Source organism: Leuresthes tenuis, unplaced genomic scaffold (genome assembly GCF_036924035.1).
Source record: "Leuresthes tenuis unplaced genomic scaffold, fLeuTen1.0.hap1 SCAF_3, whole genome shotgun sequence".
Lineage (NCBI taxonomy): Eukaryota > Metazoa > Chordata > Actinopteri > Atheriniformes > Atherinopsidae > Leuresthes > Leuresthes tenuis.
In genome coordinates, this window is record NW_027325357.1 from 10922314 (window position 1) to 10942724 (window position 20411).

Below are 20411 nucleotides of genomic sequence, written 5' to 3' on the forward strand. Positions count from 1 at the left end.
ATGAAGAGGATGTAACCTAATGTTAGAGGAAAAAGAAAAGAAAATAAACAGCATGAACAAACGTGGTAGATAAAAGATAGCAAATATGTCCCACTGAGTTCCAGATAAAAACCCAAATCAAGAACCTTGGTGCAGTGTATGGTCAAGACACAAATAGAGACAGACCATTACAACTTTAAAATGTACAAACAAATATAAGAACTCATTGGCAAACGGAATTTGGCAAATACTAACCTATGCTCTTTACATAGTGCTGTAAAAGCCCTCAGACAGCTATACAGGCAATTCATCACACAGCTTTTCAGTTTGAAGTATTCTTTTACGGCATGTTTCAAAGATCACAATAAATCTCTGAACATTTTTCATACATTGTCAGCCAACTCCTGTCAAACTACTTTCATTATTTCATTCCAGTTTTGTTAATATCAATAACATTAAATTCAAGCCGAGAATCTTATTTAGAATCTGTTCTTTTTATTCTGATATTGGATGCTGTGAGATATGTACTGACCTTTACTCTGGCATACTAAAATGTATAACATTAAGACTACTAAAAAGCTGACAGAGGCTGCATCATGGTCAACCCAGCCAATGATAAGCCAGCACTGGCCACTGATAATATGTCTATTCCAGCAACCCACTGCATCAGCTACTGTCTTGATTGGTTATTCACATATCTCGGCTGGCAACTGGCTCACTGAAACGAGTAACCATTGATACAAATAAGTCAGTTGTTGTTCATGTTTCTGTGGTTAAACAAGCCACCTCTAAACTGAAATCAATTGAACTGGATTGAATTGAATAATCAGCTGAATAATCTCAGTTTGTTGCTGAGTTATGCTGAGACATTGTATGTTGCCATTTCAGTTATCGTTGGCCAGATCAGTAGTTGGCTTTAGCAAGGGTATACAGATGTTGTCACTTAGAAATGTCTGTCCCAGTCCAAAGCTAGCCAATTTGCATCCAATTTACAGCCAGAAGGAGTCTTCCGCACCATATAGAATCTGGCAGAGAATTGGAAGCGAGGTGAATGGTCCATACGGCACCCAGCTACTCCAGATGGCTTTACCTGCAGCTCTGCAGACATCTGCAATAGCATGCAAATACATACTATAATGATGTTTTTTTTCTCGTTTTTGTTTGGATTATATATTTTTAATGTTTCCTGCCATTTTAACATCATGTTTGTTTATAAAGTCATGAAGTCTATTTGCCTTCACTTTAATTCATGAAGACTACTGCACATTTGTTTATGAGTTGTGTATTTCTCTCAGACTTTACAATGTTTCATTGGAACGTTACTTCCTCATTCCAGACCTCTGTTGTTTAGGTTTGTTAAGTCCAGCAGGAGAATAATTGTTTGTGTAAATTGTGCCACTGCTTTCCTTTACCTATCAGAGGCATACTGGTTACATGGCCTTTTGTCAAACCAGATATTGTTGACACGTAACCTCTTATGAATTAAACAGCTGCGCCGAGATACTAGTCACAAACAAAATCAAATGTGGCATTCATTCTAACTGTGATCTCTATGTGTCTCTATATGTGATCTCTATCTGTCTACATGTGGGCTCAGGATGTACTCTTTGTTCTTTTAGGATCACTCTTTAAAGATTTGAGGATTCATTTACCATTCAAGCCAGACAGTAGAGGACTCTTGCATACATAACACACACACACACTGTGTCACCGATTTTCTCTCGCACTGTCTGATGTGACACAGTGAGTCGAGTCTGTACTGCTCTTGCCGAGTGAGAAGCTGGTACTTGTTTGTTCTCTCCATCTATCTCAGATTGGTAAACATAATGTGAGTTGGTGCTCTGCATGGAAAGCAGCTTGGGAGCCTGTTCAGCCCTGTCTGCTTAGATTAATCCTTAACAGGTCAAGGTCAGACACATTACAACAATGCCAGCCTAATAATAAGCATGTCTGAAGATTTTTCGTGTTCTAATTTAATTCCTATAGTGTTATGTGAAGCAGTTGAGGGGATGAATACAAGAGAGAGAATGCGTGAGAGGCAAAGAGGGAATGAGCGAGAGGGAAAGACGAGAGGTGAAACAACGCTGTAGCTATTTTGATGGTATCCTGCTGCAGGACTTAGTTCCTGCACTGCTAACAGTTTTCCTTTCTAACTTCCTCTACACAACTGGATGTGGCAATCATTTTTAATGGAAAATTGACCAGATTATTAGAGTGAGAGAAACAAGCATTCAAAGTGCTCTAAGTTAGCTGTGCTGCTATGCCAAAATAAAGTGTTATTACTCATCTGTTCCTACTTTAAAGAAAATATATTTCACATGTAGCAATGGTACAAACAGTGGAAGCAAAGCCTCATAAAAACATTTTTAAGCAGAGCATGATGTTGATTTAACACAAGGAGACAAGACCATGTATTTGCTGTTGCTCTTCTGGGACCTCTGCACTGCCTTGTGTCTTGTTGTTCCCATGAATGGTAATGGCCTGATATATCCTGGTGGGCCAAGGTTGTTAGTAGTGATTGCTGCTGGAAATTGAAAATGTGTTTTCAAGTTTCAGGAGTTTCTTGTTTTTTTAGGGACAGAGAATGAAAGGAGATTGGTTATGCCTTAAAGAAAGATAAGTCCTACATCTATATCTATTTGGTTCGTAAACTATATAACCCTTAATATAATGTTTCATATATTTAAAATGGCATAAGGTTCATTTTATAAAAAAAAACTGTTTCTCACTGATAAATAATCCCCCACAGTCTTGCAAAAAATAGAAGTTAGAACAGCTGTGTTATGATGTAAGCATGGCCCTGATGGTGTCCAGGTGCTTGTTGAGGGAAAATACCAGAATCTAATGGAAAATAATTAAAACATGAATATATAGAACATTTTCCATCAATGAAATTCAGTTTTTAGCTTAAATTCTTTTATAAGATCTTAAGTATTTTTGGCTTTATAGTGTTCAGTGAAGTATGTTTAGGCATGAAACAACAATGGAAACACCTAAAGATATGGTTGAAAAAGTCTGCAACATAAATAATCAGGCTTAAAAATTTTATTTAGATTCTATTCTATTATGATATTCATATAAATCCTGATAGCTGGTGGTAATAGGAGAATAAAACGGAACGTCATATCTTTATATTCCACTTTATTTCCAAACACCACTTGACAGCAGCTCCGCTTTCATAAAAGGATGGAGAATTTACTGAATCAAATAGCGACTTTCACGTTCAGCGGCGACACTATCATAGCTTTAGTTTCAATCCTTTTGGTATGAAATAAACCAGGTACCTAGCCATACCCTTATGCACACACACTGGCTGTCATTGTTTTTCACAGAACATTTCATTGTCAGTGCTTTATTAAAATTAACACTGTTCTCAGCTATTCAGATTTCGAAAACCACAATAAAGTTCAAATGCATCAAAAGTGGACAACAACTGCATCACAAATTAACAATTCTGAATTAAATAAACACTCCCATGCATATTTGCAGTCTTTTAATGTGAAATCGAACAGTCTATTTCTTTAACTTTACTGGCATTTCCAAAATACAGGATATAGCTATGACATCATATAGTTATTTTTTTCTATTTTTTTACACTGTGAAAGCAATTAGTTTCTGATGACCAAAGCATGATTTGCCTTGTGATAGTGTGACAGACAACTCTCACAAACATTTGACACAGAAACACCCATATTACATTAACTGGAAAACACATGCAGTTCATTTTAGTAATTACAGCAAAAAAGTACAAACTAACAAGCCTGTATTACACCACTATTTAGTTAAGTAATGAGTAATGTAATGTGTACTTTACCTAGTGAATTAGTTTCTTGTAATATTACCTATATAAGTACTTTATCCACTAACAATACTTATACGTTGTCACTTTAGTATGATAAAGTCAAAGTATCAATAGATAATAAAAATCACCCAGGTGTCGTCTTCTTCTGAATCCCGCATTCCTTGAGAACAGACTTCTGATTTAAATATGCTAATCTGTTTAAGGAGGGGAATTATCATCAATCCAGCAACATACTGCGCTCAGTGTCAGTGAGTGAATGTAGCTCTTTGACAGAAAATACTGTTTTTTGTAATCTAATCTTATTTCTTAGCGAATAGTAACAGTAAATATTAAATTATACATAAGGAGATGTTGTTAAACTGTATTCTAAAGTTGTTAAGGGCAAACAGTAAGCAACAGCTTTAATTCCACTTTATATTTACAGCAATCACTTACAGTGTAGATTAAAAAATAAAGATGTGCAAGTAGTAGAGTGATTGTGAGATGTCCAGATTATGCTGTGACTGATATTTGGTATCTCAATTGAGAAATTTGGCTTTTATAAAATGTTTTTATGAAAACTATTATTTATGACTATAAAACAAATTTAAGAGGAATGGAAATGTCCGTCTTGATGTTTGCTGCTAATTCCTTTAAAATCCCACCATTGGTTTGAATGTGTTTTTATGTTTTGTGTGTATTTGACAGCAAAGTCTAACTTCTTTTTTATGGAAAAGAATCAGCTTTGCCAGATATAGAAACTATTTATAACGATAAATGAAGATATACGAAGAATAAAATACTATGTGTCATGTGTTCTCTTTGAGAGATTGCACAACTAATTGAGAAAAAACAGCAAAGTACAAAAAACGCACAAACAAACTATCAATAGATCCATACCAGTAATGACATGTCTAACCATGAAATTAACTGATCCCACGGGGCCAGCTGACCGTTTCATGTTAAGGCCACACATGCACCATAGCAACACCTATTTATCACAGAGAGATGAGAAGTTCAGGACTCTGGGGAAAAATAAGGGCATTGTAGATCACACACACCCAAAGACACACTTGCTACACAAGCTCATGGACGTTAAACAGATTTATGCTTGCACACACACTATGTTAGACACTACATTCAAACATGTATATACTTCTTATTCACACAGAGACACAAACATCTGTAGGGTAGCACAGAAAAGAAAAAAAATGTCACAGCTGCTACCTATTTAATGACACCCTGTTGGCTTAAAAGCCCACGAGGAAACAGTAGGGTGCTGCAGCTTGTCACAGAAACAAAAGTAAAGAAATTTTCTACAGCTAAACTGACACAAGATGAACATTTGGAGGACTGTTTATGTTCGAAAGATAAGGCTAATAAATGGATTTACCTTTTCATAAGGAACATTAGTAGTTGCTTAAGGGGTTTCTTTACATTTCATCATATAGGAACAGTGCCTTAATTCATCAAAAATCCCACAATTGAATTGAGTGCATTTGAATTGAAACTTATACAGGATGGACTTACATTATTTATGAAGCAGCCAATATTAATATTTGTACATAGAGCTAACATATGGTTTCTAATAGTCCTATCACTGGTGTCACGATATAGTGACAAAGTAAGATTATTTTACACTTTATCTAAATAAATCAAGTTAACTACCAATGAGTGTAGGTTGTATGATAAGAACTAGATTTTAATCTATAAAATCAAATTGGAATTTTGTTGGACTTGTTACTTATGTGCGCTTTCAAGATGGGAATGTGGCATCAGGGTTGAAAAATCAAACTGAGCCTGACATTGTGTCACTGGTTATATTGTTTTCATGTGAACTGTGGAACATGGTTGTTGTCCAGAAGATTTATTTATTAATTGTCTTTTTCTCCTCTTCTTTTTTTTTCAATATTTTTTCAGCTATATTTTAAATTTACGCTAACATTTTCAAATTTTCCAACACATTTTTCTTCGAATATTTTTGCTAAACTTATTTGTGGGCACACTCAAAGTAAAAGTGCTGTTCAAATCCCCCAAAAAAGAACAACATATGGCTCCCAGCTCCAGACAGGCAAAGATGGCAAAGCTATATTTAGAAATTCTAAAAAAGTTTCTTTTTTTCTTTCCCAGCCACAAGAAATTGATCTCTTTACATAAATCCATTCTGAGAGTCAATTCGGCACTTGCACTTATAACCACAAGTAATAGCTTGGCACATCAGACTTATGACACAAACCCGCTGGTATAAAAGCAATTTTACAGTTATGGTAATTGCTGCCAGCAAGACTTGAAGACGCCACTCTTGATTCTTTAGGAGGTGTAGAGATAAATAAGCCTCTCTTAATGAGAATCAAATTAATGACGAGCCTAAACACTCTTGTTTTGAACACAACTCATCCGGTGTGAGGATTACACTGTGTAGTTGTTCAGTTAAATAACACCATTCATCTCCAGAAGAGTCTGAAGCATCTGAGTCTGAAATTAACATGGTTGCTTATGGTGTACATTGCACTCGGACAGATGATTCAAGTTTCATCTGATTGCTCAACAAAAGTATCCTAAAATACTCCGTGATTTCTGTACTCAGGTTTGTGTGATCATAGTCATTTTAGTTTAGCAGGTCAAAACTTCAGAAATGAATGAAATGCATTCATGCTGTGTTAAACAACAGGTCATATAAGAAATTCTACATTTTAATATGATATTTTGTTAGTGTCCTTGGGTTGCTTTTAAATTCTGGGAATTGATAAGAGTAATGGATGGAAAGAAGCTGCAACGCACGCACTCACAGAGCAGAAGAGGGCTGCTTAATGATGACTGACAAGTACATATTCAAAAGATAGATCAGATTGACTGAACCACAGAAGCATAGATGCTGTAGCATTTAAACACAAGAATGCACACCCACGACATGTTGAGTCAATGTGCTTGTCTTCCATTCTGTTTTCTTAAGACACTTCCTCACTACAACTGTTTATGCATGACAAAAGAAATTTAAGATTTGTGTAAACAGGCTGAACAGATGACAAAAGAATACACAAATTTGAGGAAAATGAGTGGATAAAGGGCATTTCCTTCACATTAGGAAATAAAGAGTGGAGTAATTCAGCAGCACAAGTGCCACATGCTAAAAGACAAAGAAAGGGAGAAGCAGAGAAAGACAGGACAGAAAAAAGAGAGAAAAGCACAAAAGGGAAAAAGGAAGATCCAGAGGCATCGGCTGAGTGATCATTTGTGTCCCATCCTTTACCCCAGTGGCACAGAACTCAATCAAATTCTCCTCATTCTTGCTCGGGCATTAGCTTAGCAAGCAGGGACCTTCTTTCACTCCCTCAATTAAATGCCCACCACACATAATTAACGACTGTTTTGTCCACAGATCAATAACAGGCCTGTTCATTAAAAGTCCCTTTGCTTCCTCAAAGATCCCTTTGCTTAGTTCACTATTACATTTGAGAAGGTGGCGGTGCCTAACAGAATTTCTCGCTCCAGTTTCATGCATATGGATTCGTCTTTCTCTGAAGCTTGTACAAGATAGAGAAGGAAGTTAGATGGTCTGAAAGCTCGCAAAATCTGTGGCAAGCTTTTGAAACAGAGAGTGAGAACTAATGGGAACTCCAATGTAAGAATCATGGAAGAGACCTTCAACTGGCTGTTCATTTCATAGGTGCAAATAATAACACGATTAAACTCTAGGGAATAAATATGTATTGTTAAAGAAGTCAAGACACATGGATTGATTTGTATTGTTAACACGGTTCTATCTATCCAGCATTTGCCTCAACATTCTTACACTTTAAGGGCCAATTCTTTACATGCAGTGAATACCACAAACCACATGCTGTTTCCACTCTCTTGTTATTTACAATGTCTATACCAACTCGGCAGCCTACACCTACCATCAGTGTTTTCAGATGCAGAAACAAAAGTTCTGTCTACTTAAAAGATAAAAGATCAAAAACAACAGAAGCTGGATTTAACATGGAGCACGCCTGACTGCCAGCCACCTGCCACCCCTAACACATTGAATGCTTAGACCAAGCATTGCTTCATTGCTCGCGTATACACACACACCCAAACACACACATTTTCCACTGTAATGATAAGTGTATTCTCTGCTGTTGCCTCTCACCTCTCCCATCTGTCATGAAATCACAATATCTCTGGAGAGCGGTAACAGGATTTAAACAAACAGCAGTCTCATACTTGGGTGTGTTTTTAGTTTTTTTTTTTTTTTTTTAATGAGATTTGCCATCTCAAGGAGGATCTTAGATATATTGTATGAAGTTTCTTTGCACTGTTGTATAGAAAAGTTTTTGCTCATACTGTTTTGTTTTTTTTTGCTATGTAATACTTGCAACCTCATCATGACCTCACTGTTCCCAGTTCATTTTTGTAGCAGTAAATAAATTGGTCAAGTAGCCTTCAGAAAGAAGATATTCTTTTTAATATTGTCTTTGGCTTTTCTTGAGACTTTCCTCATCCCCAAAAAGTGGCCATGTAGCTTTTGTTCATACAGGCTTAAAATGGCATCCATGGCGGTTCGGTTGCATTGCTTTTTATCCCTAACGATGATCGATTGTTAACCCAACCTCAGTAGTTTTGACTTCCAATGCTAATCATGTGATATTATTTTTTAAAGCCAACCAGAATAAGTGTCAACATTTTGTCATAATATGTTGTGCTTATATGTAACTAAGGTACCAGCATAATGGCGTCAATGACAGTGATGGTCATGTTGTAAAAATATTGTGTTTTAGACCAAGCTATGATATTTTTCTAACCCTGACCGATCTTGATCTCTTGCCACACAAAAGCCCATGGTTGAAAGCTTAGCTTATCTTCATCCATCTCTGTGGCTTTGTAAACAATAAACTTAAGAATGACATCTGCTCTGATGTGGAAATGCTCATATGATCCGTTTTTCCCCTTTACTGCTTGTATGGGCACTTTTTTACTGGGCATCGTTATATTGAGAGGTATAAAAAAACTACTTAAAGCACCATTTCAGTCAGAGGACTTGTTGATTTATTTGCCAGGCTGTTGGCTTCCTATGTGTGTTTGATGGGAAATATCACACAACAAAGTGTGTTAACGTGTAATCCTTTGAAAACTTGAACTGAGATCCAAACTAATCATCCAAGCTTCCCACTAAATGTGTTTGAAATCTGTTGTGCAATTTTGGAAAACAGCCCAACAAACAGAGATGATAACATAAATTCATTGGGAGAGAGAATTGAGAAAAAAAAACATGCTGAATTAAACTGGCAAACGTTTTTCATCAAACTTTTTTATACCCTGAATATGTTCTTCATCTGTCTGTATGTCAGGACCCAATTTTTCAGAGCCAATTTACAATCCTTCCATCCTTGGTCACTCTTGCTGCAGATGGATTCCCTTGTGTAACATCTGGCAGTCTCTAAGCAGTGCACATCCCTCCATTCACTCCCCTGCTCATAAGCTGGTGTAAAATTGCCCCTTTGAATCTTCTCTACAGTGGATTTCTCATTCAGCGAGGCAGCTGTTCCCTTCACAAAGTCAAAATCTTTCTTTATTTTGTGTAATGTGCGAAACACTGCTGCATAAGTTCTTACTCAGTGTTTCTTTAGACTGATGAATGTAGCAGAACAACTCTAAATTCCCCAGCTCCCAACGCTATGATGTGTGCCAGTCTCTTGGATTATGAGACATATGGAGGCATGTGAGCACACAAGCATGCGCAAATGAGCTCAGAAAGTTTAACACATTTATACAAGCATGACTCGCAGATATAGCTGTTTGAGGAACCAACATAAGCATGAACATTTACACACAAGGATATATTTTTAAAGTTGCACATTACTTTAAACTAAAACCCTTCAATGTACACATGCAGACCTACAATTAATATTATATCTTAACAAATCAATCCTAGGCTTGACCAGAGCACTTCTGCCTTTAAGCAAACTGTTCATCAAGATTACAGTGGCATGAAAAATGATTGACCTCCCTTGGCATTTTACCAATTTAAGTTACATTACGTTATTCAAATAGATTTTTGGGGATTATCCTTGAAAAAAATCAACAAATAGTAGTGTAAAAATCTGTGAAATTTGAGTTTGAAAAAATAAATGATAATTAAATAAAATAAAAAAATAAAAGTGATGTGTGCATCATTCACCCTGTGTGCAATCTACGTGTCACATGATCACTGTATATATACTATATTATATGTGCATTTTGGCCATCTAGAAAAGCACTGTTTAGTTCAAGCAAAACCCCTCACATCGCCACAAAAACACTAGGCCCACATTGAAGCATGGTTGTTGCGGCACCATGCGGTGTTGTTTTTCATCGACAGTTTCTTGGAAACTGGTCAGAAATCAGAGAATGGTGGTAAATACAGACAGATTCTTCAGGGAAAATCTGTTTCAGTCTTCGAGAGATTTGAGACTGGGATGGTGGTTCAAAATTCAAGTGGTTTAAGTGGAAATGTTTAAATGTGTTGGAATGCCCTTGGTAAGACTGCTGTACACCAGATACATCTGTCTTCTAGTTCTTTTATTTCTTAGAAATTTAGGAAAAACACCAATATACATGAGCGTGTATATTTGAATGTTAAATCTATCAAACAGTAATAATACAAACAAAAGTAAAGTATAAAACCACACCTACTTTTACTCACATCTTTATTGTTTTGGCCTTGTTTGTTGGTATATTATTGATAAAACTGCAGCTGTTGTTGCATAAAAAACAAATGTAATATAGAGAGAAAATGTAGGGACATCAACAGCATCCCTGGCCAGATGGTAGATCTACTGCAGACTGTCATCTGGCCTGTGAACTACACCACGTGGGTCACTGCAAGTCTAACAAGTTATTGTCAACAAAGCATGAGCTTGTGCATTTGTGTATGTGTCTGTGTGTGTGTGTGTGTGTGTGTGTGTGTGTGTGTGTGTGTGTGTGTGTGTGTGTGTGTGTAAATGGGCCAGTTTCTCAGTATGTGCAGTAAGTCTGGTTTTGATTAGTGCCAAAGGATTTAAAGCTAGTAATACCACATCCTGGCATGGCACCAATGACATATTTTTTGCAGCTCTTAACTCTTTGAACTGCAGGTCCTCTGTATGAAAGTTATTAATTCACCTCCAACAGCTTGCTTTTTTTAAAGACTGACGCTACTGCAACCAGGTGACTGTTATCAAAATTGGGAAGAACATTTAAACTTGCTTGTCCAAACTTTAAAACTATAAATAATTATCACACAGCATAACCTCTAGAGTTCCTTAATTAACATAGTGTTTCTTTTTTCCTTACATAGCACAAAAACTAGAGCCAAAAAACAAACTGTTGTACTGGAGGCACGTTAACCTCATGCTAACCTCTGCTGAAAAGAAAGTCATTTTTAAAAATTGCTAGCGCTTTTTATTTTAAGTGGTGTGTTTCTTTTTCTTTTTCATTTGAATGGCATCTTAAAAAGTATTTCATATGCACAATTCTCCAAAATAATGTAACAAGCCTTTAGGTTTATTTCATGGTCACCAGTTTGATGATTTGTTTTTCACAAGTCATGCTCTGTCAGCCACTTTGGCATTATCAATATATTTTTTTATATATGCAACATGCTACATAAGCCTCTGGTTAGAAATATTGCAACCCCTAAACGTCTCTTGAAATAAATACAAACAATGTACATGAATCGAGAAACAACCACTGAGTTGTGGTTTTACTGTAAACAGTGTGTTGGCTGCATCCAAATTCTTTATCACGAAGATGAAGATAAGAGAAAAGATAACGACAAAACAAATCCAAGGGTTATAAAGTCAAAGATCTCAAAATCCCTGTTTCAGCTGTTTTCACTTTTTCAGTTTATATTGCATAGTTGTAAAGACGTTTGACTGTTATACAACTGTTAAAGGTCTTCTGGATGTGTTTCAAGTTTTAGATTGTGGAAAATGCATCATGCAGAACACAACTTAGGGAGGACATGGGGTAATCTGGAGGAGTGGTTCCTTCCCTCGTCATGTACTGCACATTGAGTCAAGCAAGAATCCTTGAATGAGGGACAAGGAGATTACTACAATTTAAAGCAACAAGTTAAGACTAATGATTATAAAAACCTTAGACACATTTCTGAGACGTATTTCTGAGACAATGTGCAGAAACCAAAGTAGAACTCTTTGGGGATGGATTGCCTCAGTTTGTATAGAATTCCAACACTATGCCACCTCTGAAATTGGAGTCAGTGAGTGTTTCAAATAGATGATGAAATAGATGATTATGAAGGAATTTTAGAGCAAAATATATTACTCAGAGACAGAAGACACGACAAAGGTCATGTGCTTTTCAGCAGCCTGAAGCACAATTCCAGAAGCACGAAAGGGCCGTTGAAAAAGACAATTAAGAGTGTTTTAAACTGGCTAACAATGAGTCATGACCTAAATTCCATTGAAAACCTTTAGAGAGGTCTGCTGTTGCAAAAATGACTCCTGCAAACTTAAAGGAGCTTGAACACCAATTGAAGACAGGCTGATAATACCAACAGAAAGGTCCAAGAAGAAACTATTAGATGGCTAAGAGGAACATTTAAAAGTCAGTGTAAAGCCAAAAATGTGTACCAAAGTACATTTTAAGTTTTTATTTAATATTTCACCATATGAAAGTATTTTGTTGCTTTTGTCACTGCTGCAAAAGTATTTTAATTACATTTGAATATATTCACAATCCTTAACTTGCACATTAAAACCTGCTGTTTTTCTCACAGTTGGTTCTGTAAGAAAATCAAAACTAAGGCATGAAATCTTAATTACTCAGCTTAACTATCAATTTAAAGTCTGTAGCCACACATTAAACAGACAGATGTCTAAGGGTTGCACCAGCTTGCTTTGATCTTACTCTTGCTAACCATGAAAGCTCATTTTACAAACTATTCTCTTAAGAAACATTTTGAATTTTAGAAATGTTTTTTTCAGATGGAACTACTAAAAGAAAACTTGTTACTACTGTGTCATAGTCATAGGCGACTATTTGCAAAAACAAATCATTTAAGAAAATGCCAAATTGTCCTAACAACAGCCTTAAGCCCTGTGCTCTTGAGCATTATACTGAAACCTATAGCATATGGGCTCACAAAGAGAAAAGCAAGAGATTACACAATGGCAGCAATAACCAGTTTAATAGGTAATCTTTAAAACCCTTTACCTGTTCAGACTACAGCAGCAGTTTCTTATATTTTATGACTGAAGACGAATGAATTTTGGGGGCATTTTTAATTAATTTTTTTACCAATACTTAATAACTATTGAAACCTAATTATTCACTAGGGAACTTAATGCCAATTCTTGAAAAAAAACAACATGATCATTTGTATAGTTCTTCATTTTGAATTATTCTGGAATTCTTATAAAGGTACCGATAATTGTAATGTTTTGCTGACACTGAGGTGTTTATACACCTCAGTGTCAGCAAAACATCAGATTATAGCGTGTAGTACCTTCAGTCACATCTGATGGTGTAAACAAAAACAAACATATATCATCTTCAGATTTGATTCTCCACTCAGATACGAACTCTGGTGGTTAAAGACCTGACATATTAGGACAAGGCCGTGAGGCCACTAAGCTTACTGACTCTGCAGTTTTTGACAGTAGCGTAATCCAGAGTACTGGAAACACGCAGCCTGCAGTAAAACATGATAATATTGAACAAAACCATACACACACACACACATGCTCGCTCAACCCTTTTTGCCAATCTCAGTTACATAAAGTGCTGATTGCTCTCAATGTAATTTTGTTATGATGTACAAAGATATAAATTTTGAATGTCATAGATTGATCTACACATTTATACAACAGGACATTGTGTGTTGTGATAATGTTTTACTCACTTACCTGCAACATATATATATATATATATATACATACATATATATGTACAACAAAAGTTTTTAGGGTGCATCTTTTCTGTTTTTATCCTCAAAAGGAAAAAAGAGATGTGTAGCATTTTCTTATCTTGGGCAACACATGCATGAAAGTGGATAATACACAAGCAAATAACCAGGCTACAGGTCAGTTTACTAATGGCATTTTTAGCACTTTTTTAAATGATTCACATTAAGTTTTGCAGACCATAGTACTTCATATCTTATGGAATATGCAAATAAGACTCACCATCCCATCACCAGATGACCTTGCTGCCTCTCTGTGTGAAAGATGGCTCTAAGGTCCTTCAGGTTGTCTTAATAATGTCATCCAACACTACTTTCTCCAGCTCTGTGTCTCTTGTTTGACTCCTGAACAAACAAAACATAGCCTAGAGTGAACTTCTTTGTTTTCTGCAGCTACAATGAATAAAATCGCCAGTTAGATTTTTTTATATGAGAGTGTAAAGGTGCACGGGGAGGAATGGAAGTGGAAAAGAGGGGGAGGCAATTTGCCAATGCAACTTAGAGAAAAATGGTGAAGACCAAAGATGAAAAAGGATATAGAGAAAAAAAAGGCATTCAAAAAATCTTTGGTCTGTGTGGAGAAAAAAGGAATGTTATAGAGCAGGTGCTAAAGTGGTTTTAAAAAAGCCATCGTTAACTGCAATCTTCATCCGAGCTACAAGGTTGACAGTGCGGGATGCTTCAGTAAGGATAAAGCAGTGGAAGAGGAGGAGTCTACAGTCTTCATTTAATTATCTACTACCCCCCTTCACCATCACACACTCACACACACACACACATACAAACCCTAAGGCACAAAACACACACACACGCACCACGGTTCCCTTGAGATTGCAGTGCAGCTATTTGACTGTTAATTACTGTCTGACTTGAGTCTAATCACACAAACTTTATCCTAATGATGGCATTAAAAAAAATCTGAAGCCCAGTTGCCTTGTAACTGTGTCCAGATTACAAGCCTCAGACTCTGTGAGCAAGATGAAACTGCAAGATTTCGGGTTCTTAAGTCAGTGGAATATTATTTATCTCCTGACTAGCTAAAATGGAGGTCATTTGAACTGGGTAGACGTTTGTTCAGTTACAAATTCAGTTATAGTTTGTTAGCCATAGCATTTATAGATATATATACTCGTGTACTTGTATTGACAATTCATACAGCTAATTGGGTGACACAAAACATTTAAATTTAATAGCTTAACATCTGCTTTTGTAAAACATAAGTAAAAAAAAAATTTTTTTTCAGATGAGGTAGATGAAAACATTATGGAAACCACTCAATTGTTAGAAAAATAAAGTAAAAAATATAGAATGACCATGTAATTTGCATTGCTAACACAAAAACCTGGACATGTCTAAATATGCAAATGAGTCTGGAGTAAAAAGAGAGTGCTTTCAGAACTTAATGAGCTACTGCACCTGGTTAATTAAAAAGGAAATGTGGCTCCAACAAGAGAGTCACCAGTAAAAACCACGGAAAGCAATATAAAACTTTTTCAACACCCTAATTCAACTGGCACTGTGGCAAAAGCTGTTGGTTGTTCCTCGTCTGTGTCTAAAATTTGAAAAAAAGTGTAAGCAAAATGGTATGTTGTTAAAGAGAAACAAATAGGTTGACTGAGAAAGACATCAGTGTCAGGACAGAAAATTCTAAATAATATGCCTTGAAAATAGAAAATGCACACAAAAGAAATGTAAAACAAATGGGCAGAAACAGGAGTCAATATTTGTGACCAAACTATAGGAAATAGCTTAATAAAGCAGGATTTACATAAAGAAAACTGGGGCTACTGTGGACTTGAGAGAAGCAGTCATTGACTGTGGATGATTGATGTCACTGATATTCTGTGATGAAAATATGCACTGGATAAAGAGATGAAGCCAGATTTTTTTATTTGATGCAGCTTATTTGAAACATATAATGATGACTGCCTGAAGGAAACACAAATTTCCACAATAAATCTATCACAATAAAAGCCTAAGAGGGTGAACAAAGTACTGAGATTTTAGTTTTTTTGTTTGTTTGTTCTTGATTCCTTAATTTTTCCAAGTAATTAATAATAATTAAGTGATTCCTTATTTTTTTCTTTATATCATCTGGGGGAAAATAAAGTAAAACCCCAAAGATTACAACACTTTTATAAGAAAAGAAATCAAGGTATGGTTAAAAAAGCCAGAAAGTTCAGCTTTTAAATGAAATTGTTTTGTCACACATATGTATTGTGTTTATAATTGTGCAAAAGAAATTATAAAGTGTACTTGTTCCGCATCTCTTTGCTAAAATTAAATTGAGGCTTAAGAGAATGTTTTAATTTTTCACAGTCTTGAGTTTACATCTCTGCAGCCTTATAAATAATAATATCCTAGTTTGCCAAAATTGTCTCTTTCATTTGTGTTGTTTTGTGTAGTTCTGATAAACTGACTTTACATGAACACAAATTTCAAACTAGCAGATTGTGATCTCATAACTTTAATAAAAACTCACAATAAAATAGGACTCCTAAACAAAAAGAAACCTCAGATCTGCATATCATCACATCACACCCCCTTTTACATTCTTTGAATTAATCATATGGGCCACTTAAGAGCATATGACACAGTCCTGTGTGATGCAGCCATCTAAGATCCGATGCAGCTTTCCCACCTCCCCATGTGTATATGTTTTGCTGCATAGTGAGGCTCTCAGGGTGTTTTACACTGATTCCCAGGAGGCAGGAGTCTATTTATACAGGATCTTAAAACAGGATAGTCATACCCCCTCCTACCTCCCAACCCCACCCCTACAGCAGTAGTTTTAGGTGACAATGCTGACACACTGCCACATGATAGTCCAATCTAATCTTTAAATCGCTCTGGTAACTTCACGTCTCTTGGTGAGATGGGGCAAGCTAACGGTAGGATGGAACATGGTCTGCAGAGATATGATATGATCCTTGAACACATAAAGAAAAACACACAAACTCTCATGCACACTTAAACACTCTGTGCCGCTCCACCCCACCCTCACACTACTATGGTGAAGCCTCATGTATCTGTGGGTATTAACAGATCAGCACAGAACAGCAGCCACCCTGCTTTTAAGTCGTTTCTTGAGGTAGTGCTTCAGAAGCCTTCTGCAGAGGAGGATAAACACATAGCAATCCCCCAGGCCCAGTGCCTCCTCTGCTTCACTCAGTTCTGTTTTGCTGCCCCCTCCTTCTCCTCCTTTCCTCATTTATCCCTACTTTCCTTCAATCCCTCATTACTTATATCCCCTTCTTTTCCTCTGCATTTCAAGCTTTCTGTTGCTCTCTTTGTTCCCACCTTGCTTTTGCTCTTTTTATGTCCCCTTATCATGCTTCCCTCCCATTTTGCGTCTATTCCCTTCTTGATCGTTTGCCCTCATTCTGCTGTCTTTCTCCAGACCTCTGTAATAAGCTAAGCTTGTAGCTCATTGCCAACTATAGTAAGAGAGTGACAGTTTACAGTGCAACCTTAGCTCTATGAGCACAGGCTAAGCTCTCGAATTCCTAAGACTCATCTTTGCAGCCCAGGGGGCCATACTCTCTTGATTAATTACTCTCCAAGTCCTCAGTGGATTGTTCATCATTAAAGAGACCAGCTTATTGACAATGGTCTTACATAACCCATTCCTTTGCAAACATGGATAATTTTCTTTTTGTTTTTGAGTCAGAAATATAAAGACAAAAATGTTCTCATCCTCAGTGGTACTGTTACCATGACACAAATAGCAGTTGGCAATAGTCTTTTTTTAAAGTTGTATGAAATATGGGTTTCAAAAATAACAAAACTCTTCAAACTTGCACAACTTAATAGGAATCTTAAGGGAATTAAGCTGTTAGAATATGAGCTTGAACAAACAGGTCTTCGCGGGGAGAAAATAAATGTATGAAGGTCGAGTCAACACAGCAGCCATTATTATTGCACTTACCTATATAAAATATTTTAGTAAATCATTGTGTTCACAATCCACTTTACGTATACATCAAATGTGTTTTAATCATTAGATATATTAATAGTTTACATAAATGTATTGCAGCAAAGTCTCAAAGGTTTTTGACAGTCAGCATGGATGTAAACTTTCGTCGAGCTATGGTTACAGCTCAACTTGGCCATTCATTTGGATCACAGTCCTTGTAGTACACATGTACAAGAGCAAAATCAAGTAACTGATAGTTTTGCTCATCGCCACAACACTGTGGATTGTATAAGAAAATGTTCGCGACATGCCACCACTTCTAACTTTCTCTGTGGGAGATCATTGTACATTTAAGAATTGATGAATCCATTGACATCTTTAAGTTTAAGTTTATTTGATATATAAAATCAGGATTTTATTAGAGCAGAGCGACAGTCTGAAAATCCTTAAACCAATCATAAGTTGATACATAGTCTTAATAGGCTGATTTTCAATAAACATTATGGATAATTTAAACAGAAAAATAAGTTAACAAGAGCAATTTTATTGGGAATTCAGCTGTATTAGTATAGAATATGCCGTTTCTAGATAAAAAAGATAGAACTTAGTAGCATTTACAGAGCACCCAGGTCCATTTGACTTTAGTGAGTGTAAATATGTAGGAGTGATTCAAAAGCCCAGCTGCATTAGTTGGGTCTTAGTGGGTTAGTCCAGTTTGGAGAAGCTTGATTTTGTACAATTTCAGTTCCAACTAACAAATTTAAATGCATTTTAAAAGTGAAATTTTGGTTAGACTAACGCAATAATTTTTTTTTCTTTTGTCATGTGAACAAGCTTACTGGTACTAAACTTAATCTATCAATTTCTGAGTATGGGTATCTATTTCTTTGTTTTGTGAGCGAATATAAATAACTGCATATTAGCAAAAGAGTCTTGTGGCATTTCATAAAACTCACATAACAGTAATGTTTGTTAGCAAAGTTACACACAATTGTCAATCAGGAGATACAAATTTGTATTATGTCCAACTTTCTACACTGTAATTTGAAACTTCAATTTACATGCACTCTTCCTGGCTTTTTGTTCATTTGCTATAGCTTAAAATCACTGTGTAAAGAATATCTACATGACAACTGTACTTATAAAAAATAATATGTGAAGCTAAGTGAAGTACAGTTCTGTAGAAAACAGCTGCTGATTTGCCAGTGAACAGGTAGAATTCTAATAAAATCTTAGAATAAAAGCTTCTGTGTGTGTCTTTTATCAGTTTAGTTACACTGACACAGAGATAATTTATTTTATGTTCCTTTACTTGTCATGGATATTGCATAACTGAGCTTATTGAAATGTTTGTAAATAATTGACCAAAAACGTGACTCAGAACCATCTTTAGGTGTCTGAATGAATAATGATATAGTTCAGTTACAGAATGTATTTTACATCAGTGTTTGTGTATCGACATCTTGCTTGTGTTGCTCAGCTAACTGCTCTGCTCACTGTGTGATACATTGTACATGTTTGCATACAGAGTGGGTAAATGGTCACTCAGGATGCATGTGGCGATGCCTGGTAATGCCTGGTGTGAACACACATACTTAGAGCTGCCCACTTGTGACTGCATGATTATACTAAAGCTGAACACGACCTAGTAACCTAAATGTCATGGTCTGTCTGTAAAGTTGTGTTTTGGTTTGTGGCTGGTCATTCGATTTCTGAAATTCAGGTAGGTTTTTGATTAGAATGCATGGTTTTATTGGTTGATTCTTGGTTTGCTAATGTTCTGTGTCTTAGTTCAGCTCCTCTTGTACACTTAGTTAGTATCTGCTTAAGTTCTTGTTTACTTTTCATTCTTTAATTCTGGTCAGTTTCTCAGTTTGATTTTCTCTGCTGTCACTATCCCTTGATGTCCTCAGTCACCTTTGTCTTATCTCCTGATCACCATGTCAGCACTAGTTCTATTGTACTAACTTCGTCTGCTCACCTAATCACCCATCCCATTTTATATCCTCTTTGGTTTTCGTCTTGTTTTCGTCTTGTCTTTCTGTCATTGTCAGTAATGTACCTGATTTTCAGTTATTTGGAATTTAGTTCATGGTGCTGCTTCCATTCACCAGGATAAATACAATAACAACTACAATAATAATATTATATAAACTTTAAAAGTTGTGGCGGGTGTCAAAAAAAGAAAAAAGTGAACAGTGCTTTTTGTTTTGTGACATTTCACATGTTGCCATGAGACCAGTTTGTTTCTGCATACAGGACATGTTTTTGTGCGTTTTTTTCATACAGCTTTGTCCTTGGCCAGTAGGAGAATGTCCTAGGCAACAGAGCAGTTTTGAATGTTTAGTGTGACTATAAGCTATACAAAATTAGGTTATTAGTAAAAAATTATACTGCTCATTGTGAGTTGTCAGAATGAGGTGTAATAATAAAAGAAATTATTAGATTTTCTGGATGAATGTTTTGGGAGGCAGACTTTTATGAAATGCAATTTTCATGAAATTGTCAGTTTTCACTCTCAGTGTGTTGTCTCATCCTTCAGTCTCGAGGGGTAGATAAAAGATTACGCAAGACTAAAACATTAAGCAGCTACTGCAGTCAATATATCTCACTGACATTCTGCCAAGACATGGAAACATAATTAGTAGAATATGTGTAAAATCAGATTCCTACAGAGTTTATTTCTTTTTGGGAAAAACAAAATATTGTACAATATTTTTATCTGTTTATTGTGAGAATGAAAAATGTTAATGTTATTCCTAGAACCACATAAATACTGTGCTTGAAATTATCTTTGTTAATACGAGCAG

General features: G+C 36.0%; 1 protein-coding gene across 1 annotated transcript in view; it reads right to left on the bottom strand.

Annotated features, from left to right (window-relative positions):
• LOC140303139 (cadherin-22) overlaps positions 1-20411 on the bottom strand; it is a 148303-nt gene that overhangs the window by 90995 nt on the left and 36897 nt on the right. Inside the window, exon 2 of the mRNA XM_072381771.1 lies at positions 13909-14030. The gene's annotated coding sequence lies outside the window, so the exon portion shown is untranslated. The remainder of the gene's footprint in view (positions 1-13908; positions 14031-20411) is intronic.